The sequence below is a fragment of the Diadema antillarum genome, unplaced genomic scaffold (genome assembly GCF_040938485.1).
Source record: "Diadema antillarum isolate AM-2024a unplaced genomic scaffold, OU_Dant_1.0 seq00001128_RagTag, whole genome shotgun sequence".
Classification (NCBI taxonomy): domain Eukaryota; kingdom Metazoa; phylum Echinodermata; class Echinoidea; order Diadematoida; family Diadematidae; genus Diadema; species Diadema antillarum.
In genome coordinates, this window is record NW_027271941.1 from 559,869 (window position 1) to 582,964 (window position 23,096).

The following is a 23,096-nucleotide window of genomic DNA, read 5'->3' on the forward strand; positions in this document are numbered from 1 at the left end:
TAGGGTTAACACAACAAATCTATGTGCTGTTTTTGCACTGAATTTCCTGGAATAATGACTTCTCGTGTCCCTAGATCACAAGTAGCCAAAGATGACCATCAGGGACCACTGGTCTTACCTTGTCCTTGAGAGTGTTCTCCCCCTCCTCTGACCTGGCCAGAGAGCTGGACAGTCGGTCAATGGTCAGTTGTAGGGAGGTGTTCCTGCTCTCCAGGTCCTGGATCTGTCTCATCAGGGACTCAATCCGGTCTTGCAGCACCTTTGCACAAAAAGGAAAAGAGAGAGATGAATATAATTATGGAGAGACAAGAGACCCAAGATATTGATGAGATCATGCAAGACAGAGATTGCTGAAAAGAATGAATCCATGGATCTCTCCAGTTTTGCCCAACTGATTGATATGGAGAGAGAAGCAAACAAAACTTTGGTGACTTTGGGTGACTTGCACCACAAAACTATGTCTTGAGCAACTTATACAGTCAACCTTGCCTCAGTCGAATCTATTTGGACTGATAAAACAACTTTGACTTAGAGAAAATTTGACTTATGAGGGATTCAAATCACTAGAATATATAAAAAGAGGACTTGAAAAGACTTTCGACTAATAGGCGATTAAGATTCAACTTATGTGAGGTAAACTTAAGCAAGGTTGACTATATGTTTATCTTACTCTTATAGACACAGTTCAGGGTTAGCATACCTGCACAAAAATTAGATGAGATACTAAAACTGATCTAATTCCACAATGCCAACATACAGTGGACTCCCATTATAACAAAGTCCTCGCGACCGGCTGTTTTCTCTCATTATATCAAAATTTCTTTATAACCAAACAAATAAACAATAAAAATACATAGTGTGGATAATGTTGCGACCTGAATCTTTACTTTGTTGTAACCGGAATTTTGTTATAAACGTGTTTGTTATAATGGGTGTGCACTGTATCAACATCAAAACAGGATATCAAGGTGCATAGAAAAAATTATTTTAAGACTCCTAATTTCAGCAAGAGCCTCAGCAATAAATATTCCAAGCTGATGTAACATTTGCTGTCTTGCGTGTACCTGACTTTCTGTCTCCTTGTCTGTCATGGAGAGATGGGAGCGTTGAAGGTCGCCCTCTAGTGCCCGTCGTTTCAGCTCCAGCTGCGTGCCCCGGTTCTCTGACGATTCTAGCGCCTCGCGCAGGCTGCGCTTCTCCACCTCGGCCTTCTGCTCGGTCTGGCGCATCTTGTTGATGCGGTCATTGAGGTTTCGCTTCTCGGATTCGGCGGACTGGAGGGAGCGTTCCAGGGTATGGATCTTTTCCTGAAAATTGATGGGATGTGAACGAGGTACTGTAAATGTCGATATTTTCGCGTGATTAATTTTTCTCGCTGAGCGGCTAAAAAACATATTCGCCAGTTGTTGAATTTGCACACAGTTGTCAACCCATCTCAATATGCAGAGAAAATTGTGAAGATATTTTTGCGGGTTTTAGAATTCGTGCTAGCTAGAAGTAGCACAAAATTACGCGAAAATTAATGTACGCAAAAAATTCTGTGTTTACAGTAAACTAGTACATATAGTATCCCGAAACTTCATCTCATTCCACCTACACATAACTGATTTGTGAACAATTAATATGTCCACATAACTTCACGAAATGAACATCTCAAACCATCAACACCACTACTTTTCATGCAAATGATGCTAAATATGACACTAGTCACAGTTTCTCAAAATAATACATGGCCAAAACATATCGTATACACAAAGAGTGCTGCAACCATGCACATCTCAAAAGAATATTTGCTGTTTCAATCCACATCAATAAGACATTCCCCCACCCCTCCCCCATTTGTTGAATTTGTGATGGCTACCTGCATGCCCTTGCGGTCCCGTTCGTTGCGCCGAATGGTCTCCTCCTGCAGCATGAGGGCAGTCTGCGCGCTGCTGAGCCGTCCGTCGGCCCCTCGCTTGCCCTCCTCCGCCTCACCCAGTGTCTTCTGGAGCTTCTCTAGCCTCACCTCCACCCGGTGTCTGGCCTCCTCGTTCTCTGCCAGCTCTTGGGTCAGGAGGCGGATCCGCCCAAAGGCGTCGTCCTGGATGCAGAAAATCATGACATAGGTGGGCGGAGCCATTAGCAACCAACTTTGTTTGTCTTTTGTTTCTTCTCTTTTTTTTTCAATTTAGGAGTTTTCATTCTGACAGATTGGTTTCAGTCAGGAAAAAGGGAGAGGGTAAAATCTATGGCACTTACAATTATACGTTTGTATAGAATAGATTAAGAACTAGAAATGTCGCTATGGCGACTGATGCCTCCGCCATAATGCATGATTCTCCCAATAGGTGTATAGTATAATGTCTTCACAATGTGTGATGACAGTTTCACATAACTGGCAAAATACTGAAATGACAGGTTTGTCAGAAATACCTTGAATATGTTCACTTTCCTTGAACTGGGTTTGCTATAATTGTCTTAGAGTGCAGGTACACGTATTTAGGGAATTGAGAATTTTTACTTGACTTCTGACGGACCCTTTTATAAGTTTAATGCATTGAGTAATTTCCAAGGTATGAAGAAAGAGTGTAATTACAGTACAAAATAGACTTTTTTTTTTTTTTTTTGGGGGGGGGGCATTGAAACCTGGCCTTTGACCCTTAACCTTTGACCTTTTACCTTCTGGCTGGAAATTTCCCGGAGAATCTCCATTAGGTAATGTATGTATATGTTAAGTTTTTAAACTACTAATGCAAGCATACTAGTATATGAGGGAAATAGCAACATTTTGAGGATTTGACCTTGACCTTTGACCCCCTCACTATTGACCCATGACCCTAAATTCCCTAGATAATCCCTGCCAGTCAGTACATGCATATGTACCAAGTTCCATGAAGATACATTGAACCATTTGCGAGAAAAGTGATATTGCAACATTTTCACCTACCTCTGACCTTTTGACCTTTGACCTTATGACATGAAACTCTCTCTGGAGAATCTTAACGCAGTAGTACATGTCTACACTAAGTTTCAAGAAAATACCTTTGGGCATTGCATAGATATGGGGGAAATAGCAACATTTTTAGCATTTGACCTTGACCTTTTGACCTTTGACCTCTTGCCAATGTCACTAAAATTTACTCAACTAATTGTCCCATCATACATCATCCTTGGACCAAGTTTGGTGAAAGATGCTTGGTCCAGTTTTGAGTTATCACATAAACAGATAAATTTTATGATTTGACCTTGATATTTGACCTTTGACCTCTGTCCGATTTCACTCAAAAACTAATCAAGTAATTGCCCCATCACACATCATCCTCCGACAAAGTTTGGTGAAATTTGCTTGATCCGGTCTTGAGTTATCGCGTAAACGGATACAATTTCATGATTTGACCTTGACCTTGACCTTTGACCTTTGGCCGATTTCACCCAAAATCTAATCAAATAATTGCCCCATCATACTTTATACTTTGACCAAGTTTGGTAAAATTCCAGTCAATATTACTCAAGTTATCGCGTAAACGAAAGCGGATGTACGTACGGACGGACGGACAACCCGAAAACATAATGCCTCCGGCACCACTTCGTGGCGGAGGCATAAAAATTAAGGATCACCTTTGTGCCATGAAATCTCTTACCAGCAAGGATGCCTACCTTGTAAACAGCACTGCAGTATTCTGAGGGCTAAAAAAGTTTATTTTTTGGTGGAAAAACAGCACTTTTACCCTTTTCTCTGATAGACATGTGTAATTTTGCAAGATATTGAATTAACAGTATTTTCCATGAAACCTGCATTTTTTTTTTCTTTTTCAAAAACAAACAGTACAAAATACTGCAATAAGCACCAGGTAATATCTCGGTACAGAGGTTTTACCATGGATGCAAACATCTTGTTACCAGACCACCATGATGCCGGTAGTTCAGCCATCAACATCAGGCCACTAAAACTTAGCAGGAGGTTTTAAAACTGCTAACATAATGTCACTCAACCTCTCAAAAATCAACTCTGAAAATCTAAAAGGGGTCTGTGTACTTTTGCCACAAATAAGAACAAGAACAACAATGATAATGATAGCTGTTTTCTGTATAGTGTGTTTCAGACTTGTCAAAGGGATGGTATAGTTTTGGTTGATATGGGGATTCAGGTTTTAACTTTGTGCGAGATGACTCGAAACTATAATAAATGAAATATTGAAGAGCATACAATTCAAGGAGGGATTCAAAGTTCATTCGATGGAAATTGGTTGTAAAATGATTGAGATATCCAAAAACAAAGCAAAACAAAGTGGTCCTAATAAAAGGTGGGTCCCACCCTTTATTAGCTTTACTTTGTTTTTGGATATCTGGGTCGTTTCACAGCTGGATTTCATCAAATAAACTTTGTATTCCTCTTTGAATGGTATGCTCTTTAATGTTCCATTTAAGTAGTTTCAAATCATCTAGCAAAAATTTAAACCTGAATCCCAATCTCAACCAAAAACTATACCATCCCTTTAAGAATGTCAATAAGCTCCATCTAACTCACCCGCTCCTTCTCTGTGTCCTTGAGCTGCTGCGAGAAGTCCTTCAGGGCTATCCTGACCGTCTCGGGGTCGATGTCAGCCACCAGCTGCTCCAGTCTTGTTGGGGAGGTACTCCTGGTGGGGAGGGGGCTGCCAGAGCGGTCCTGGAACTCGGGCGACCCAATGCGGGGGATGGTGGAGCCCAAACCCTCGGCCGTTGATGCAAAGGTGTTGTCAAAACCTGAATGGTATGGGAAATGTCACAGGTTGACTCCCGATTACTGCTTATCAGGTCGGAGGGTTTACGCTACACTGCTAGAAGATGAAACATGTCATCAAAGGCAAATATCTTGGTCAAATATACTTGACATAACTTATTTTGTTAAAACAAACTCACACTATCATTATCAGATGGAACTGACAACCTTGTTAAGAAAAAGTTTGGCACTAATTTCTTCCCAACTGCTGGTGCATGGATACATTATCCAAGTTTTCTTGACAGACATGTAGAATCTTGCTAACTGGCTTTCAATGTATTGCAAAAATACTGAAATTCACAGTGAGCTCAAAAGTAAGATCCTTTTATTTCTGAACCAGAGATTTATATGTTCCCACCTAACCACAAGTTTATCATCCACATTGTCTCATATGGACCTCTTCATATCTTCAACTTTATTTCATATATTCCTGAACTACAACATAACTAACTTTATGAGAGGTCTTGCTACTTCCAGTTGTAATATGAGCCACCCAGCAGAGACTTGAGTGTCTTGTGACTGACCTTTAACCGGTGACCTTGTCCGGCGACCCCTGACAGGGCTGGGGCTCCTGTCCCTGAGTGACTGCCTGGTGCCCGGTGAGATGCCGCTGGTCAGGCTGGTGGAGCTGCCCATGCCACCGGCACCGATGCCCAGTGTCCGGCGCAGGGTGGAGTGCAGGCTGCCCAACTTGAACTCCACTTCTTGCTTTGCTCCTGTGTAAAGTACATCATGATTGAGATTCTTACAAGCAGATACATGTATATACAGATGTATACATTTATATATTTTTACATCTTTTTTTTGACATATTTTACATCAGTTTTACATACATGTATCACATCTTTTTTTTTCTCCTTCCCTTCACTAAAAGCTGATACACAGAGTGATCATATCTATATCATCTGTACAGAAGCAGATATATACACTTTTATATGTATTCTTATGGCTTTTTTGATATATTTTACATACAGATTTACATATCACACCTTTTTTTCTTTTTTTTTTTGGTCTTTCCCTTCACCAAAAGCAGACATTCAGAGTGACCATATCTATTAGTAGGTATTTCACAAATCTCACAGCTGCTGCTGCTTTTGTTTCTGTCCAAGGTCAGCAATATTTTTGAAATGCAGTATGCTACACTTAAACAAACTCGCATAATACTGAGAAAAATGACATATATCATGCTACGGGTCATAACCCAACCCGCCCCTAGCACAACCATCAAAACTTTGACAAATGCGGAATTAGGCTTCAATAGCAAAATTGACCCCATTATCACATGACTGTCACATGACTGCCCCATTATCACATGACCATCATGACTGTCCTCCTCATCATGATCTATCCACAGCACTTCACTTCATTATTAGTTACCCCCTGCTTGTTCCCGTAATATGGGATAATATCTACTGTCTGGTGACATATTCCATTTGGCCTCATGGAATACCGCACCAGACTGTATATATTTCCCATATTATGTAAGAACAGGCAGGGGGCAACAATCTTATCTTTTAGTATTATCTCATTGGGAAATGTTCAATGAAACCTTAGATCCCTACTTCATATTTCAGAAACTTTGGTTTACTCAGCACTTGTGCTTTCTTTTATATAAACCAACTGGTGGAGGACATGTACTGCCAGCTAGTAGTAAATTGTAATCGGTTCAAGTGCAGGCAGCTGAACAAATGAACAATGAACTTGAAATACAACAGGGGCAATGATCTCATTCAATTGATATAAGATATATTTGTTGGCTGATAGACTTATCACATTAGAGAATCTACCATCACTATTAAAGCAATGTGTCACTGTTTAAATAGCTATAATGATTAATCTCAAGCAATCAAGTAGTGATTAAATTTTAATAATGCCAAAGCAATACGATATTGATACTGTAAAAGTGGAAATTTTCACAGTGTTGAAATTTTCGCGCATTTCATGCAAGTCAGTAACTAGTGTGAAAATAAAAACACACAAATATTTTTGCTTGCCGTATATTCCAGTAGTTGATGTCTTGATTCCGCGGGATTAAAAACATGCCAAACTCTTCTTGCCTGGCAAAGCATGAAAAATCAGTCACGCAAAAATATCCACTTTACAGTAGAGGGAAACCAGTGCTGCGAGTCTCACCTTCAACCTGAGCCAGCTGGGCCTCCAGTCCGTTGACCCGCCCCTCGGCTGCACTCAGCTTGAGCTTGATGTCACCCAGCTCCCCCCGCGTGCCGTCCAGGTTCATCTCGCTGCCCCGCAGCCGCTCCGTGATGCGGCGCTCGGCGGCCCGCGCCTCGTCCACGGCCATGCTGTAGTCCTTCTCCTTCAGACGGAGCTCCTCCTCCAGGTCGCCATAGCGACGCTGGAGGTTCTGGACCTCCTTGCGGGCAGACTCCCTCTCGGCTTCCGTCTCCATCACCTGAGAGAAGATTCAGGCGGGGAAAGCTTGAATATCCTTATCAGAGTCTTCATGGGGGATCCACACACTCAATCCCTACATCATTTGAATCACTTTTTCAGTCGTCTTTGTACCATGGTGTTATCACTTGTGAGGGAAAAGGACAATGGTAATACAGATTATGAAGGAATGCTATTACATCCTCCTACTTCTAAATGCATATTTCATTCTACCTTCAAATTAAAACATTAGTGACACTAATGTTTGTAAAGTAAATGAGAAAGCTCCCATATAAACCACTCAATAAGTTCCACAAAGACACAGAGCAATATCGGTGTTTGCTTCTTACAATGCATAACTTATCGCACCTTGTCATCTTCTAACTGGAATGATATCCATCTTTGCAAAAGACATCAATGACATGGAAGGACGAGCAAATATGGGGGAATGCATGACAGATATCTATGACAAAACAAAAAATAAAGACAAAAACATAGCACAAAACACTGCCCAAAAAAAAGAAAAAAAGTAAGAGTTGGCATCTCTGCAGATAAAAAACTACATCAAATAACCTTCCACCACTCTCATTCCTCTTTCCCTATAAGAGGACCACAAACCTTCTGCTTGAGGGCGTAGATCTCCTTCCGATTCTCCTCATCCTTCTCGTCGTTCTTGGCACCCCGGTTCTGGAGGTCATTGATGTCCTTGCTGAGCTTGGCCTTATCTGTGTCCAAGGTCTTGACCTAATTTCAAGACATGGGAGGGGGGGGGGGGGGTGGGGGAGGAAACATGCATATAATAGCTTGATACCTTTCTTAGTGTAGCCTAGTTGTATGCAATTGCACATTCCATGCTTAGTTACTGGGTCAAAAATCTGAAGACGCATTGATTACACCATATACCAGATTGCTATAAAATCACAGGAGGCAAATTGACAAAGAGTATAATTATACTGCCATTACTACCCCTCCCTCTCAGTCAAGTACACATGAAAAGCGTTAAAGGGGGTGGCTAGTAACTGATCAGTGGGAATCAGTGGGAATGCTGGAGGATGATTGTTCCAATCCTTGTGGGATTCATTTAAAAGTACATTATATATCTATTCTTGTGTGAGAATTATTTGCTTCAGAATGGTCTCATATTCAAGTAATGTGCAGTTTAATGTTTCCAGGTAAGCGTCCCTGGTCAGTGACGGGGCATTAATCTGCACATTACTTGAATATGAGACCGTTCTGAAGCAAATAATTTTCACACAACAGTAGATATATAATGTACTCTTAAATGAATCCCACAAGGATTGGAACAATCATCCCTCAGCATTCCCACTGATTCCCACTGATCGGTTACTAGCCATCCCCTTTAAAGCACAAGATGTATGGCAACAGGTGTGAACAGTATATACTTATTTGGTCGCAATATTTCACAGTAAATATCATTTGTGATCACATTACACATACTGTACATAATATATCAAATATAGCTATATATTTGCATGTTGAAAATGGTAAGAACATGCTCATTGAAACGTTGAGAGTGGGTACTAGGCCCTTTACGAGGCCACACACCTATCCAAGAAAGATATGAGGTGTACCACAAAGCCTTCTACTACTAAAATGCATATATAACGTTCATTACATCTTGACTTTGATTAAAATGTTTTGCTACATGAAATTACATGCTCCTGAAAGTGTATCACATAACAATGTTTACTATTAAAGAAAAAAAAAAGATGTGAAGAGGGCAAACTTGATCCTTACCTGTCTGCGTAGTTCCTGGAGTTCCCTACGAGCCTCCAGCCGAGATTTCTCCACCTCCCTAAGACTGGATCTCAGGTCTCCTGACTCCTTCTGCAGGGCAATCTTACCTTCTTCCAGGACTAGATGTGATAGAGGCAAAGGGGTTACATACTTGTTAACTACAGAGGGCGTACTACGTAAAATAGCAGTGATCACAAGGAGCATTGCCAGCCATTACTAAAAGGGGCTGTTCCCATAAGGCCATCTGATCGTATCCTTTGAATACAAGTACTTATTCTGAGAGATTTAATTTCCTTTCAAGCGATTCTTTGACAAGACCGTTAGTTTGAGAAGTCACACTCTCTTGTGATGGTTTGTGTTTGTTTGTTTGTTTTTGGCAATTATCATAAATTAGAAGACCACAAAGTGTTAAATTACCAACTTACAAAAGTGTCCAATTGAATGCCATGATTCCTGGAAACGTTTGTACACAAAAGTATTAGTGTGTACAGACAGTCAAAGGGGGAAATATTGTCACAGGTCCAAGACCATCATCCATTCCCAAACAAAAGTAAACACAATTGTGAATTATACTGACTGCAGTTGCTATGGTGACTAATCACATACCAGCAGCTCGCCGTTCTTCCCAAACTACAAGCAAGGAAACTTATACTACCACTGCCATTCACATAATCTGTTATGACAAATGTAAAACCTGATAATTTGCAGTGTACCAAAACTTTTTTACTTATTCTAGTTACAGAGTTTTACTTAGAGGTAGTCCCACTTATAGTAATTCATGTTGGTTCTAACTGTTTAAACCCCTCACCTGCTATCTTCTGGTTCTTATCTTCCACTCCCCGGCTCAGCTGGATGCGGTCCGTCTCCACCTTCTTGATCTTCTGCCGCAGCTCCTCATTGGCCCGGTTGATGGCATCCTTCTCCCGCACCTCGTCGTTCATCTGCCGTTTGAGGTCAGCGATCTCCTTGCGCTGAATCTCACTGCCCTCATCGGCTGAGATAAAAATGAATAAATAAATAAATAAATAAATAAATATACAAATATATATAAGGTGGATGAAGTATTAATGGAATACATCAAAGCTTGCAGCACAAAAAGATTACTGTTGTTTGTGTAAAATGCTGCAATCATTACTTGATGGTTATGCACCCTCCTATCTATACCTCGTCTTCACATACCAACCAACTTGATTTCATGAATGGAAACCCTTATCACATAACAACATCAGCAATGCAGAAGAGTCATTTTTTGATACTTGAGATGGCTTCCCAAGAAAGGGATACACTTAACATATCTGACAAATTTCTTTGAAGATGATGGACAACTTTCAGAGCATCAACATTTTTCTACTAACTGGTACATTTTTCCAAGGATTACCCCTAATTCCAAATCTACATCCACATCAATTTCAATACCATTCCTGGGACTACACACCTATATAAAGCAGAGGGAAATTCCCCTCCCCCTCCTCAACCACGCCCATGCACCCCTCATCAACTGGTAGGAGGACCTCCCACTTACCCTCCCGTATCTTGCGGTGCGCCTCGATGAGCTCCCTGCGCACACCGTCCCGGCTCTCCTCGGCCATTTTGAGTTGTGTCTTGAGTTCGTTGACCTCCCGCAGCAGGGCTTCCTTGGCCTTCTGCAGATCCTTGATCTGATTGGTCAGATCCTTGGCCTGGCGCTCCCGGGAGTTCCTATTCATGGGCGGGGGAGGGAAGCACACGGAGGGACAGATTAAAACATGCTCTTTTCATCAGTGTGACATCAATGCACCTTTGGGAATATGCACACAATGTTACAAGTCATGGAGACAAGTATAATCTTCCAAATCTGACACACAACAACCAAAGCATTGTAGAATTTAATCATTTTAAAATTTGATGCCAGAAGATTGATAATCCAACAACATTCATGAATATGTTTTTCCAAGCACTAGGACAAAAAAAAAAAAAACAAGGAAAAGTAGAAATTACGCGGTGCGTAAAATATGTCCCCGCCGGAAGTAGCATTTTGTAGCAAAATGTACAATATCGGTAAAAAATCAAGGTCAAAGGTCAAAGAAGTCAAAGGTCAAAATTCTGTGTAGAAGTTTTGAAGCCCTCACCTAGTGCCATCACATAAAGAAAACGGAATCAAAATCGGGTTAGAAATGGCGAAGGAGTAGCATTTTGTAGCCAATGTACAAGGTCAAAAATCAAGGTCAAAGGTCAAAGAAGTCAAGGGTCAAAATTCTGCGTAGAAGTTTTGAAGCCCTCACCTAGTGCCATCACATAAAGCAAATGGAAGTGAAATCGGGTTAGAAATGGCAAAGGAGTAGCATTTTGTAGCAAAATGTACAATGCAGGTCAAAAATCAAGGTCAAAGGTCAAAGAAGTCAAAAGTCAAAATTCTGTGTAGAAGTTTTGAAGCCCTCACCTAGTGCCATCACATAAAGCAAACGGAATCGAAATCGGGTTAGAAATGGCGAAGGAGTAGCATTTTGTAGCCAATGTACAATATAGGTCAAAAATCAAGGTCAAAGGTCAAAGAAGTCAAAGGTCAAAATTCTGTGTACAAGTTTTGAAGCCCTCACCTAGTGCCATCACATAAAGCAAACAGAATCGAAATCGGGTTAGAAATGGCGAAGGAGTAGCATTTTGAAGCAAAATGTACAATGTAGGTCAAAGGTCAAGGTCAAAGGTCACAACTGAAATTCTGTGCAGAAGTTTCAAAGCTCCCATGTAGTGCTATCATATAAAGCAAACAGAATCAAAATTGGCTCATAAATGACAGAGAAGTAGCAAATTGAACATTTTGATCACACACGGACGCACAGACAGACGGACGGATGGACACACACACATACGGAGCCCGTTTCATAGTCCCCTGCTCGAACTCGTTCGGCGTGGACAAAAATGATTGACAGGAACAGGTCGAAGATGCAACTTCCAAGGACTATTACACAAAGAGCACAAAGACGACTTGTTGCTTCAGGGGAGAGGTGACAAATGTGTTTCAAACTTACGTGGCCTCCTCAAATCTCGCTCGCAGCTCCTTCAGCTCATCCTGGACATCTCGAATAGCTTCCTGTGGACATGGGAAGAGGATCAAAAATCACAAAGGTAAATCACCTTTATCACTAGATGACACACCCAAAATGCAGCACATCCTCTCTTGATTTTTTTTCAAAATAATCTTGATCTCAACAAAAATTTGGTGTCCTTTTTCACATACAGTACAGATGATTGTCTTCATCATGCTGAAATGCAATGATTTGAACTGGCCTTCACTTTTCATGAACATGCAATTGTGCATACATATCATGCATGTTCAAAAGGTAAAGTGTACCTTGTGTAATAAGAGCAGAGTAATGTGCATTTGAGTGTACGTCTGTCCTCATTGAAACATAAATAGTCTCATGTACTTCATGATGACCAGCTAGGAATTGTTGCTTATTCGACATTGACAACTCCTGTACATTGCCTGAAATGTTGTTGCCTGTTTTTGGCAGAAACATGCAACAAAAACATTGAATGATCGCCCACCTTGTCAGTTTCGGCTCGTGTAAATGCCTCCCTCTTGAGTCGATCCATCTCCATGGAGGCATTGGCCAGCTCTCTCTGGGAGGAGTTCAGCTTCTCTACCAGCTGGTTGCGCTCTGTCTGGGCCAGCGACAGGGCCTGCAGTAAATTCAACCAAAGATAATTGGAATCATGGCTCCCTTCAGATAGGTGGGCACACTCATAGTCAAATAATCACTTTATTTTCTCTTTCTACAGACACTTCTATCTAGCTATCCATTCACACATATAAAATCATGAGAACAAGGCCATACGGCCAGTGGCAAGTTGCTTACAAGTTCATGACCCCTTTCCACGGAAGAACAAATTCAAGATACGAAAATAGGCATCAATGCCACGAAGCTGTCGTTATCAGTTCTATGAGATAACAACAAGTCTTGGGCTTACTAACTTGGTCAAAATGTAAGGATCTAGAGTTCTCAACTGTTGCTCGTTTCTTTCAAAAGTTACTGACCATTCTCGGCTAACAGATCGGGTAAAAAAGCAAAGGTTTTACAGATCTCAACTATTGCTTGTCAGATTTACATGTTACTGACCATTCTGGGCTAAGAGATATGGTCATAAAGCAAAGGATCTAGAGTCCGCACCTGTTGCTTGTCGTTCTCTGCCAGCAGGAGACTCTCGTCCCGCTCCCGCTGGATTCCCAGGAGTTCCTCAGTCAGGGCTTCCTTCTCCTGGACGTGGCTGACGTTCATCTCCTCCCTCTCCTGGTTGCTCTGGTGGATGATGTCCTCCTTCTCTGCCTCCATCGCCAGCTTCAGGTTCTCCTGTGAAAGGGAAAGAACATTCAGGATGAATGGGACAGTACATTTTGTTGGTTTCATACATGGCAAGAAAGGAAGCACTCATATGTTTACAATTGAGTATATGAATATAAGAACGACCCAAGTCCAATTTTTGGCCAAATTCAGTTTGACATGGGAAATTGTAGCTTATGCATGGACTCATCTTGTGTGTAAATGATAAGTCCTAATTACCCCCGGAAGTGCCTGAAATAAATGAGGTAAATCTTATATGAATGTAAGAATGAAGGACTTGGGTCATTCTTACATTCATATTATAGCGCCCTCTCTCGTCCTTCTCTCATCTCTATAGCAGAATATCATGTATATGAATCAAAGAACGACCCAAGTCCATCACACAAAATGGCGTCTCCACAATTAATGTTAATGTTAATTGTCATAATAATATATGTTCTAATTTGTATATACAATGTTGCCTTCCCATCACAGTTAAATAGAATATTATTGGACAAACAAAAAAGATGTGAAGTTTTTTTTAGTTTACTTGAAATGGTCTTCCATGGACTTGGGTCGTTCTTATATTCATATACTCAATTGTCATGGCTTCAAACTCCAAGCATCCACTGCAGCTCTCAAAATTTGTTTCACCTTGGGTAAAAAACTATTTGTCCTTCACCTCAAGATGTGAAGCAAAAAACATACAAACAAATTCTTCTGTAAGCCTTTGAAATTGGGGGATACAAGCAGATGTCTCTTTACCTCCCCTGCTGAATGACAAGAAAATGGTCAATGTCACAACAAGAACTCTCTTGTGAAGAAGAAAATGAGCAGACCTTTTACAACTGAGCAGAAATTCTTTGTTTTTTCTGCAAGTACCAAAATACAGCCAGCAATTATGATCAAGACGGTACTCTAAATTCCCTTTATTCAATCAATTTCCATAAATTTCAGAGATTAATCTGTCGTTGGTCTTCTGTGCAGTGCATTTTCATTCTGTCTTACAACTGCAGCCTTGTCACTTTCCCCACTGCTACAACACTATAAAGAAAAGGAGGGGGGACCCAAAAACAAAGTCTAATGACATTTGTGGTCCTTGGGTCTACTCAAAGAGGACTGTGTTCACATATGTATTGAGTTGAGTGCCTGCATTCCTCTGAATTAAGAAGAGAGGAAATTTACATTACTCTCATACCACACAAGGGACAACACGATCACCAACAACTTGCAAGATGCCAAAATATACCCATTGTACCCCCACCACCCAGAGCAATTAAAAAAAAATCATCTCATTATCAACAAGGAAAAGTAGAAATTACGCGGTGCGTAATATATGTCCCCGCCGGAAGTAGCATTTTGTAACAAAATGTACAATACAGGTCAAAAAAATCAAGGTCAAAGGTCAAAGAAGTCAAAGGTCAAAATTCTGTGTAGAAGTGTTGAAGCCCTCACCTAGTGCCATCACATAAAGCAAACGGAATCGAAATCGGGTTAGAAATGGCGAAGGAGTAGCATTTTGTAGCAAAATGTACAATATAGGTCAAAGGTCAAGGTCAAAGGTCAAAGAAGTCAAAGGTCAAAATTCTGTGTAGAAGTTTTGAAGCCCTCACCTAGTGCCATCACATAAAGCAAACGGAATCGAAATCGGGTTAGAAATGGCGAAGGAGTAGCATTTTGTAGCAAAATGTACAATATAGGTCAAAGGTCCAGGTCAAAGGTCAAAGAAGTCAAAGGTCAAAATTCTGTGTAGAAGTTTTGAAGCCCTCACCTAGTGCCATCACATAAAGCAAATGGAATCGAAATCGGGTTAGAAATGGCGATGGAGTAGCATTTTGTAGCCAAATGTACAATACAGGTCAAAAATCAAGGTCAAAGGTCAAAGAAGTCAAAGGTCAAAATTCTGTGTAGAAGTTTTGAAGCCCTCACCTAGTGCCATCACATAAAGCAAACGGAATCGAAATCGGGTTAGAAATGGCGAAGGAGTAGCATTTTGTAGCAAAATGTACAATATAGGTGAAAGGTCAAGGTCAAAGGTCACGACTGAAATTCTGTGTAGAAGTTTCAAAGCTCCCATGTAGTGCTATCATATAAAGCAAACAGAATCAAAATTGGCTCATAAATGACAGAGAAGTAGCAAATTGAAGATTTTGATCACACACGGACGCACACACGGACGCACACACGGACGGACGGACGGACGGACGGACGGACGGACACACGGACACACACACGTACGGAGCCCGTTTCATAGTCCCCTGCTCGAACTCGTTCGGCGGGGACAATAATAGTAGTAGTAGTAGGACTAGTATCATTTTTATCACCACCACCACCATCATCATCATTATTATCATTATTAGCTCTCACCATCTCCCTGCCCAGCCGCTCTGCATCCTCTTCATGTGCCTGCTGCCTCTGCTTCAGGGCCAGCTGGGACTCCCTCTCCTGCTGGGCCAAGCGCTGGTTCAGGAGCTGGATGTCCTTCTGGAATCTTGTCATCTCAATTTCCATCTCCTTGCGCTGCCTGGCGAGCTCCACTGAGGGGTAGAACATGGATAGGAATGACTCTCCACCAGACAGCTTCAAAACTGAAAAAAACTAAGTTACTTCTTTGAACATTTATTGTACCTGTATTTGAATACAGAAGGGGTTCAAGTGCAAAATATGTATTTCCTTGTGACACTCACATGCACCTACTTGGAAAAAGTAAAACGTGAAACTATTCGCTTGACCAAATTTCCTGGAAATACTTCAAGCAGTAGTTACATAATTACCACATATTTGTAATTTTCAGTGGTGCATACAATTGTACATTTATGAGACAAGAACAAGTCCACACTTTGTCTTTAATATGTGTCAACAGTGAACTCAGTGCTGCTGTTAACAAAATCTGATACTAATAGCTCACAACAAAAAGTCTTAGATAATAAGAGATTGTGCAGCCACCATAATGGCCAGCCCTGATGAAAATATAGCTACCGTGAGTATCAACATGAAGTACTAAACATAAAAAGGATAGGCTGATGGCTGACATGATATCCATGGGCATTATCCCCCTAGGTGTTACTCTACCATATACAAATCCCCTTCAACCTCTGAGGAATAATTTGAAAATGAGACCTGTCACCCAGAGAGAGGAGGGGTCTACATCCAGGGGATGTCTTACCGTTGAGTCCTTCCTTTGAGACACCCTGTTCCTGGAGCTCACTCTCTAACTGGTCTCTCTTAGTCTCCACCTTGGCCAGAGCCTGCTGGAGCTCGTACAGGGCTGTCTCTAGGCTCTCCTTGTCTGTGTTCATGGCCGCAATCACCTGAGAAAGCAGAGACAAGAATGATTACAGTAAAGGTTAAACAAATTTGAAATCTCATTGCTTGCGAGCTGTGTGTTGATTTCTACAGGCAACCTGATTGATACGAAATAATCATAACAATTGCTAACTGTAGCAAATGTAAACATGCTATCGCGCACTTAGCAAGCATTTGGGCACGTTGAGGCAGATGGCTAGCCATGCATCAGCAATTACCCCCCCCCCAAAAAAAAAAAAAAAAATGGATTATGGGGGAAAGTGTGCATACCATTTTATAAAATAGATGATGCACATGTACTTTCATGCGTCGGTAGGCACTTATTTCTCCTCATCTATTCACAGCCATCTCATCACATAACCACAATCTTCTCTTTCCATCTTACTCAATTACAACAGCAGATGGATTTTATTCCCTTCAAGATTCAACACCACACATTTTGTTGTTTTCCCATTTGAAATTTTCACAGCCACAGACTGAGACTTGACTATGACAGCACTCTACGCTACATTCACAAAGTAAAATTGGTGGAGATGAATTCACTGAAAGAAAAATGACCCTTGAATACTGAAACGCTATAGAAACATGCATCTTTGTCTCCATGACAACGCATCAACAAACAGTCCACATCTAAAACAGTGGTGATTAATGTGCATCACCCCTGACAAAGACAGTTTGTATAAAACAGAGCAATAGCTAGCACTTACACTGTACATTATTTTCCAAAACAAGTTACTAATTCATTCTAGGGGCAACAATTTCTGAATCAGCCTCAATTCCATAAGGCAAACTGAAAGAAATGGGGCTAGGCCTCACCTCAGCTTGAGCACGGTTCTCTCGCTCCGACGCTGTCAACTGCACCACGAGCTCCGCCTTCTCCTTGGTTAGCTCCTCCTTCTCCTTAGTGACGCGGGTCACAGCCTCCACCTGTCGATCTGCCTCCCTCCTGGTTTGAAGCAGCTCCTCTGCCAGGGAGTTCTTCTGTCTATTAAGCTGCAAAATTTAAAAGCATAACATGCAAAATATGGTAACATCCACAGTCATTGTAATGTCATTCTATCCAAAAATAAATGTCATAATTTTAACCCGTTGAGGACGAGTCCCGAGTATACTTGTGCAAGTGTCTTTAGGAAATGCGTGTAGTAGTAAAATTAGCCCGTCCTCAACAGGTCAATTCATATTTCTCCAATGATTACGACAGGGGACAAAGTAACAGGAAAACTAAGCTGAAAATACTACATGACAACATGCAGTGGCATGAAGGTGACATAAACAATGTAAAAACAACAAATACAACATGCCAAGGATGTTTTGGGAAAACCAATCAAATCCACCACTGGATGATCACCCACCTTTGCACAAACTGAAAACCATATGGGCGCATCGAAGGTTGATTAGGCTTATCAAGAGCGACTGTACTACTTGACAATGTCATCCCAATCACGCATTATCATCTATCATAACATGGTGGGCAGTCATTATATAAGAAATAACTATGCTCATTTGGTTATGACCCTACAGGTTTCAATTCAATTTCAATTTGTTGTCATATTTCTCGATGAAAAAATACATCAAATATAACAAAATTAGATAATACATGATATCCAGCTATGAGACAAAATATTACAAAATTAAATAGTAAATGATATCCAGCTATGAGGCATAATAGAGTATTGTAAACACATAGAACATAGTGGTTGATCTATGAAAGTTGGAATCTGAGAATGAATGCTGAAGAAATATGATGGAACCTACTTAGAAGCAAGTTTGTCGAACCCAGACCCAACATTGCAAAAACCATTCATTCAATTCGATGAGAAATCAACAAAGATCGATTCAAATAATGAAAGAGATGATCTCACCTGTGAGAGGTTCTCCTGGAGCTCGCCTTTCTCCCGGCTGACGAGACCGATCTCTTCCTCCAGCCGGGTGCGGTTCTCCTCCAGGAGACTCAGGCTCTGGTTGAGGCCCAGCTTCTCCGTCTCCGTGTCCACCTTCTCACTCTCCACCCGCATCAGCTCGTCCCGGATGGATGCCCGCTCGTGCTCCACGGCGTCCTTGCTCTCGATGAGGCCATTTTTCTCTTTCTCCAGCTGAAGGGAAGGAAAGGGATTAATAGTCAATTGAGCAGCTGTGTTGATGATAATGCAGTGCACTCCCTCTAAATAGAAAATGGTCATAATGAAATGTTATTAAAACAAAGTAAACATTCAGGTCCAAATATTGCTTTCCAAAAATATCTATAAACTTCATTTGTTAGACTATAACAAAATTTCTATACAATGAGAGAAAACTGCTGGTCACGAGGACCTCGTTATGAAAAGAGTCCCCTGTAGCTGTAACTGGGAGATCAAAATCAAATACCACAGCTCAATATGTAATATTCAATGACTAGGTAAGAAGTCCACAGTTTTGCTATATCTTACTAAGTAACCATCTTGATTTGAAGCAATGACACCTCTTTATTTTTCATGTGAACTTCACAAAAAGTTTTTTAGATAATGGGAAGACAGAGATGGAATAACAGCTACAGATGAAGAATTATAGACTGTTCCAAAGTATTCATGGGTCTAAGGTCAAGGGGAGTTTTTAAGGCTCGTGTCCTCACCTGCATGATGATCTTGTTGAGCTCAATCTTGTCCTGTCCTAGCCCCTCATTCAGGGCCTGCATCTTGAGCAGGGCATCCCGTAGACCTGCCTCTTCGGTCCTCAGCCGATTCAGCTCCAGCTCCAGCTCAGCCCTCTGCACCTCCAGACGGGAGAGGCTCTCATCTATACCAGGGGAAGAGAGAGAGGGTAAAATATGGAAGAGAAAGAGGAGGAGGAGGAGGAGGAGGAGGAGTGAGGGAGAGAGAGAGAGAGAAAAAAAAAAAAGGTTGCAAGAGTAGAGGAAGAGGATGAGATAAAAGAGGGATGGACAGAAGGAAGTGAATACAAGATAATTTTTGTTGAAGCATGTATTGGAAGACTTGGTGTCAGATTTGACTAGTATTAAATGCGTGTTTTATGTGCATTGAGATCAGGAAAAGAAGAACTAATCAAAACGTCGAGTATGTATTCTTTTCAGAGCAACACATCATTTGATAACTCGTCCATTTCAAGTAATCATTATCAAAATCTTCTGTACAAAGTGCAAATTTTGCAAGGTTCTCGCACACTCTGTGCCTGACAATATTACAAACACTTCCAGCACTCATTGGTACCATGTTGGGGTTGGAATACTTGAACTGAGAATCCAATACACCAGCCGCGCAGCACACAGTCCTACCATGGTATTCTACGCACCATACTACCATTGTACTGGCATTTACGAAACTTGGTTCTGTCTTGAGTAAATGAGGCAACGGGGAGAATGAGTCACTCACTGATTTCGGCCTTTTCTTGCTCAAGCACTTCCTTCTCCAGCACAGCCTTGTTGAGAGCCTCCTTCAAGGTCACAATCTCCTCCTTGAGGTTCGAGTTCTTCCCCTCCATTTGCTCAAGGAGCTTGTGGCTGAACATTGAGGGCAAAGAGGGGAGAAAAAATTGTTTTGAGAGAAAAACTTTATCAACAGTTTTCTTGTTAGATGAGAATCACAGGCAAATTGTAAGATATATACTCGAACAGAAAGTCAAGAGTTTATACACTAAGCATTAATGCCCTTCTAGCTAGTGGTGTAAGCTCAAGCTATGATCGGATCGGAAAATCGGATCGGCAAATTTTCCGATAAATCGGTATCGGATCGGAAATCGGCAAAATGATCGGCAACGTATTTTCGCGTGTTTTGCGGCTTTTGTTTGTTTGTTTGCTTGTTTTTTACGACCCTACCCCCCCCCCCCCCCCCCCCCCCCCGTTCCCGGGCGCGCTTCCGTGGTATGGTTTTTTTTTTTAGCATTTTTTTAAAGCAAATTATTTACCAAAAAAAAAAAATGTTCGTTTTGGTACTCCTCTTTTACCGTGCATGAATCTCGCAAATACGAACATAAATAGTACCAGTGGATCGTACAGTTTTAACGTTACAACTTGCGTCGACGAAAAATGTTACTAAAAGTATACGAAATTATTTTATCCATTTGTGACAAAATTACGTAACTAATGTGTATGCTTGCATCGGATTTTATCTTTTCGGCGATTTTGTTTTTCAAGGACGTGCACGCGATTTATAAGTAAAAAAAAGAAGAAAACTCGGAGGAAGAATTAAGACAATATTGCCGCAACTAACGTATAAATGCCTTCGCACTTTCAATGTTGGCTTTAGCTTAACTTTGCGTGGCGATGATTTCCAATGTCAGAAATTATCTTCTCTTCTGTGACATATAGTTATCACGTACTTACAATTGTAAAGGTATGTTTGCATCGCATTGTATCATTTCGTTCGCCTATTTCATAACTTTAAAGATCACACGGATTAGAAGAAAAAGAACGGAAAGAAAAAAGGAAGATGAGAATGTGTAACTAACGCAGCGGCATCGCACTATCAACGTCGCTGTGAAAGAAGTTTTTTATGCATGATCGTTGGTATTTATCACGTAACAAAAGTGCACAAAATGCGACGAGATTATCGGGAAAAAGAATAATTCATAAGATTATCGCAGTCTCGTTGAAATTTGGAAACAATTGGCGCAAAAAGGATCTTGAATTCGGTCCTGCATGCCCTGTTGGTTATCAAAAAAAAGCATGCACAAATCATCGCAATCCCGCTGATATTTGAGGTAGAAATAGGCGCAAAAAAGATCGTGATATTCGGCCGAGTCGTAGGGCCTATACCTTTTAAGAACGCATAAAAATGCGAAGAGATTATTGGCAGAAAAATCAAGGACATATTTTCAGCCCCTTCTGGCGCGTGCATGATAAAGATTACAGCCGAATATCAAATCATCGCAATCCCGTTGAAATTTGAGGAAACGATAGGCGCAAGAAGGATCTCGAATTCGGCCCAGCATGCTGTGTATTTTTCAAAAAACGCATGAACAATTCCGAAGAGATTTTCGGGAGGAAAAATAATGAAGAACGCATTTTCAACCCTTCTGGTGCGTGCATCACAAAAGATTAGAGCAGAAATAATTCATGAAATCAACGCAATCCCGCTGATTTTGAGGGAGAAAATAGATTAAAAAAAGGATCATGAATTCGGCCGACCGTGTCGTTTACCTTTTAAGAACGCATGTACGAAATTCAAAGAGATTACCGGGAGAAAAATAAAAGGCAAATTTTCAGTGCCTTTTGGCGCTTGCATCATAATTGTTACAGCCGATTAATAATTTGAAATCATCGCAATCCCGTTGAAGTTTGAGGAAACAATAGGCGCAAAAAGAATCATGAATTCGGTCGTGTTGTATATCTCTTAAGAACGCATTTACGAAATTTGAAGAATCTTCATATCGGGAAAAAATAAAGGACACATTTTCAAAACCCCTCTTAGCGCGTGCATCATAAAGATTACAGCCGAATAATAATCCATGAAATCATCGCAATCCCGTTGAAATTTGAGGAAACGGTAGGCGCAAAAAGGATCTCTAATTCGGCCGTGCATGCTGTGTATCTTTCAAAAACGCATGCAGAAATGCGAAGAGATATTCGGGAGAAAAATAACGCATTTTCAACTCTTCAGCATGGTGCGTGCATCACAAAAGTTCAGAGCCGAAGTAATTCATGAAATCACCGCAATCCCGTTAAAGTTTGAGGAGACAATATAGCCACAAAAAGAATAATTCGGCCGTGAATATCTCAGTTCTAATCCGAGAGGATGCATTTATGAAATGCGGAGAGATTATCGGGAAAAAGTATAAAGGACACATTTCCAACCCCTTTTGGCGCGTGCATCGTAAAAGATTACAGCCGTAGTAATTCATGAAATCGTCACAATTTGAGGTAAAAATAGGCGCAAAAAGGATCGTGAATTCGGCCATGTTGATTATCTTTTTAAGAACGCATTTACGAAATTCGAAGATATTAGGGAGAAAAATAAAAGACACATTTTCAACCCCTTTTGGCGCGTGCATTATAAAAGATTACAGCCGAAATAATTCATGAAATCATTGCAATCCCGTTGAAGTTTGAGGAAACAAGAGGTGCAAAAAGAATCATGAATTCGGCCGCGTCAATCTTCTAATCCGAGAGGACACATTTACGAAATGCGAAGAGATTATCGGGAGATAAATATAAGGCGCACTTTCAACCATTCTGGTGTGTTCATCACAAAAGATTACATCCGAAGTAGTTCATGAAATCGTCACAATCCCGCTGATATTGAGGTAGAAATAGGCGCAAAAAGGATCGTGAATTCGACCCTGTCGTACATACCTCTCAAGAGCGCATGCACAAACGCGAAGAGAATATCGGGAGAAAAATAAAGAACCCCTTCTGGCACGTGCATCAGATAATAGTAATACTACAGCTAAAATAATTCATGAAATCATCGCAGTCCAGCTGTGTGAAATGCGCAGCAAGTTAAGTATGATAAACGCGTGTTACTCCACGTGCGCCGATGTTTACAAAAAGTCACAAACGCATTTGATACAATCTGAGTTTGTTCATAATCATTTTACACTTTAATTCACAAGCAAACATTCAATTCTTTTAAAATGATTTTACGCACGAAGAAGAGATAGGAGTA

The 23,096-nt window shown here is 40.9% G+C and overlaps 1 pseudogene; it reads right to left on the reverse strand.

The window, feature by feature from the left end:
• The window catches only part of LOC139744011 (uncharacterized), a 69,839-nt pseudogene that overhangs the window by 7,920 nt on the left and 38,823 nt on the right, over positions 1-23,096 (reverse strand).